The sequence below is a fragment of the Lampris incognitus genome, chromosome 18, assembly GCF_029633865.1.
Source record: "Lampris incognitus isolate fLamInc1 chromosome 18, fLamInc1.hap2, whole genome shotgun sequence".
NCBI lineage: Eukaryota > Metazoa > Chordata > Actinopteri > Lampriformes > Lampridae > Lampris > Lampris incognitus.
The window spans coordinates 41,821,715-41,825,749 of record NC_079228.1 but is presented as its reverse complement, the minus strand read 5'-3'; the positions used below and the strand labels follow the sequence as shown (position 1 = coordinate 41,825,749).

The 4,035-nt window shown below is 43.7% G+C and overlaps 1 pseudogene; it reads left to right on the top strand.

Moving 5' to 3' along the window:
* Positions 1-2,327: 2,327 nt before the first annotated feature.
* Positions 2,328-3,236, top strand: LOC130128476 (beta-1,3-galactosyltransferase 2-like; annotated as a pseudogene).
* Positions 3,237-4,035: the final 799 nt, after the last annotated feature.

The following is a 4,035-nucleotide window of genomic DNA, read 5'->3' as shown; positions in this document are numbered from 1 at the left end:
AAGTGGCTGAAGTGTCCAGTGCTGTGCAAATTGAACTTTGAGCGAAGGTGGAAATGGCTAGGTTATACTGGTAGGCGGGCCTACTGCAAGACAAACTTGCGTTGATTGCCGACCGTCCATGCTGAGCCGCAGAGCCAACTAACTAGGCCTACTGCAGTAAATATTGATAAGAAATAACAATAAAGCAAGTTACAGCCTCCTCTAGGCTGAATTTGGATACGCACTCAAGGTGGCCTGCGATATACAACAGCCAACAATGGTAATACGGCCTAATTTAATCAGCGGAGGAATAGATTGTCGTAGCCTACAACTCAGCCATGACCCCAGTTTTTATTATTTTGGACCCGTTAAGGAAATAATTTGCAAAAAGGGTTCTAAGTTCCCCGGTTTGTGCCTCGATTGGCAATAGCGGGGAATATAGGACCCTTTATTTGGAAAAAGGTCCTATGTTCCCCTGGAAACAGCAGGGAATATAGGACCCTTTTTCCAAAAGAGGGTTCTATGTTCCCCGGTGTCTATTGCAACCGGGATTATAGGACCTTTTTAGGGGAAAACGGGGAATATGGGACCCTTTTTTTTTCGAAAGGGTCCTATGTTCCCCGATCGGGGAACATAGGACCCGGGGAATATAGGACCCGGGGACTATAGGCACGGCCCCTCTTGACATACTCTTCCTTCAGGATTACCCCTACTCCATTTGTCTTCCCATCCACACCATGGTAGAAGAGTTTGAACCCACCTCTGATGCTCCTGGCCTTACTCCCCTTTCACCTGGTCTCTTGTACACACAGTATGTCTACCTTCCTTCTCTCCATCATATCAGCCAGCTCTCTCCCTTTACAAGTCATAGTGCTAACATTCAAAGTTCTGACTCACACCTCCACACTCCTACCCTTCCTCCACTCCTGCTGCCTCTAGACATGGCTTCCACCTCTTTTTCCCCTTTGCCCAACAGTAACATAGTGTCCACCGGCACCCTGCTGACCAACAGTACTCATGGCAGTCGTTGGTAACCCAGGCCTCGACCGATCCAGTATGGAAATCTGGTTTATTATCTGCATATTTGATTTGGCAAAGATTTTATGCCAGATGCTCTTCCTGATGCAACCCATTTATCCGGGCATGGGACTGGCACTAAAGATGCACTGGTTTGTGCATCCCCAGTGACTGGGTTCAGAGACAAATTAATAACATAGCTAAAGCAGTCTTGATGCATGCTCAATAATCCAGTTAAGGAAATCCCAGAAAGTAGAATCAGTTTATATAACACACACACACACATCTATATATATATACTATACATGTTCAGATTTTGTGAACTACAATCGTTAAATCTTCCCAAAATCCCCTGCTCCACCTATATCGTTACCTTTATTGTGATGCTATGAATTCAGCTGCTGTTTTTAAGAGCTCTAATACCAAAGTATTGTTCTCAGACTAGATTTTAACAGCTTGCTGTAAAAGGATATCATGACTCATCTTTTTGCCTTAGCTTACAATTAGTTGCCTTTAAGTTGAGTGCTTCACAACCTGTACTGCATGGTGGGTCGTTTTCTGTGTCAGTGAATTTACCAATCACTGTTCTGCTGACGAGAATATAGCGTATAGATTATGACTAATGACTATTGCAAACTGTTCTCTTCTCTCACATGTCTTTTCTCTCTCTCTGAATGATGTCTTCTCCTTTCTCTTTTTCTGTGTGTGAATGGTGTCATGTGAGTCTCCCTTGTGTGCACGTGCAGTCGGTTCTCCTCCCAGGTCTCCGTGGTGATGGTGGTTACCACTTGGATGCTGCCTGGCATTCCCCTCATCACATTTTCTTTTTATATATCTTATAAATCCTTTTTTTTTTTACATGATGATGCTGGTCACGTGGCTTGGGTCTTGGACTGTTCTGATGGCGTCTGGACACTGCTTGGCATCCTGCGCATCATATTCTTCATAAATTTGTATAAGTCCATTCTAATTCTGTTTATCCTCTTTCAATGTTGTATTGTGTAAACACAACATCCATTGCATGTTGTCCGTCTTGGGAGAGAGATCCCTCCTCTGTTGCTCTCCCTGAGGTTTCTTCCTATTATTTTCTCCCTGTTAAAGGTTTTTTTTTAGGGGGGAGTTCCTTGTCCAATGAGTGGGTTAAGGACAGGGTATTGTGTTGCCATTAAGCCCACTGAAGCTAATTTGTGATATTGGGCTATACAAATAAAATTGACTTGACTTGATCTAAATTCTCTTCTCATGTAAGGAGGACTTTTCAGTGTCAGAGGTATTACTAATGCTTCATGGGATTTGTCCTTCTTGCATTGTTTCCCTTGGTGACATCCTCCATGAAGCAGGTCCTCACCCAGCAGACAAACTGGACCCAGACACTTCTCTACAGTAATAGGGACCTACCTTCCCTCTCTTCGGTCAGTGCCAAAGACAACAAAGCATACCCTCCATACCAAGTTGCCTATCCACAGCGGTATCATTTTATCTTGGATGAGTCAGAGTGCCAGGAGGCCAATATTCCCTTTCTAGTCTTGATGGTGTCAGTGGCACCAGGTGATCTTCTATCCAGACAGGCCATCCACAGCACGTGGGGCCAGGAAAGCTTAGTTCTGGGACAGGTGGTGCGACTCCTTTTCCTGCTGGGTCTGCTAAATGGAGAAGGGCGAAGTAGCAGCAGGAGGCAGTGACGCTGAAGAGCCAGGAGCACCATGACATTCTCCAAGGTAACTGTCAGGACGGCTACTTCAATCTGACCATCAAGACAGTGATGATGCTGGATGGGGTAGAAGCTCACTGCCGCAATCCCGCCTTTGCCATGAAAATTGACTCCGACTTTTTTCCTAAATTGCACAACTTGTTCAGGATGCTGATGGATCCAGGCACGCTCATACACAACTATGTCACAGGGATACTGAGAGCGAACACAAACATGGTGCAGGACCCTACATCAAAGTGGTATATCTCCAAAAAAGGTATACCTTCGAAACAAATTTCCTCCTTACCTGTTAGGAAATGGTTATATTTTCTCAGTGGACCTTCCAGGGAAAATTGTCAGGATATTGAAACAGGTTTGAGCTAATGACATTGAAGATGCTTATTTGGGAATGTGTTTCAGTCATTTGGGGATTACATTAAGCCATTCACCCAGTGCGGTGCAGTTCAAGCAATAGAAACCTTACCATTACAGTCGATGTATGTCACTACTACTTCAGTGTCATCACCAACATCATTTTTCTCCCTGTTAAAGGGGTTTTTTAGGGAGTTGTTCCTTATCCGATGAGAGGGTCTAAGGACAGGATGTTGTGTTGCTGTTAAACCCACTGAGGCAAAATTGTAATTTGTGACATTGGGCTATACAAATAAAATTGATTTGATTTGATTTTGATTTGACCATGTCAATGAGTTGATGAAGGTCTGGGGAAATTTACAGAAGCAATGAGCCCCATGCTGAATGAATTCAATTAGTTCAATGCATCAATTACCCCAAGAGTTCAAATACTTTTTCTGATACTGGTTTGAAATTAATCTTCTGTACACTGGTCGGAGAAAGAACATGACAAAAATGCAGAAGTTAAAATGTGTCTTGAGACAGGTAAAATAATGTCTTCACAGGGATATATGCAAGGTGTTCAATTAGACCAGGCCTTTTACAGCAGCAGACAGAGAGACAAACAAATTTACACAATATGTAGTCATTGAAGGAGAGAACAGGATTTTGCATTTTTTGCGACAGAAGGGTACCAGCAAGAGTTAAAGGGAAGGTTTACAAGATGGTTGTGAGACCAGCTCTGTTATATGGTTTGGAGACAGTGGCACTGATGAAAAGACTGGAGGCGGGGGTGTCAGAGTTGAAGATGCTAAGATTTTCATTGGGAGTGACGAGGAAGGACAGGATTAGGAACGAGTATATAAGAGGGACAGGTTAGGTTGGACGGTTTGGAGAAAAAGCAAGAGAGGCAAGATTGAGATGGTTTGGACGTATGTTGAGGAGAGATGCTGGGTATATTGGGAGAAGGATGCTGAATATCGAGCTGCCAGGGAAGA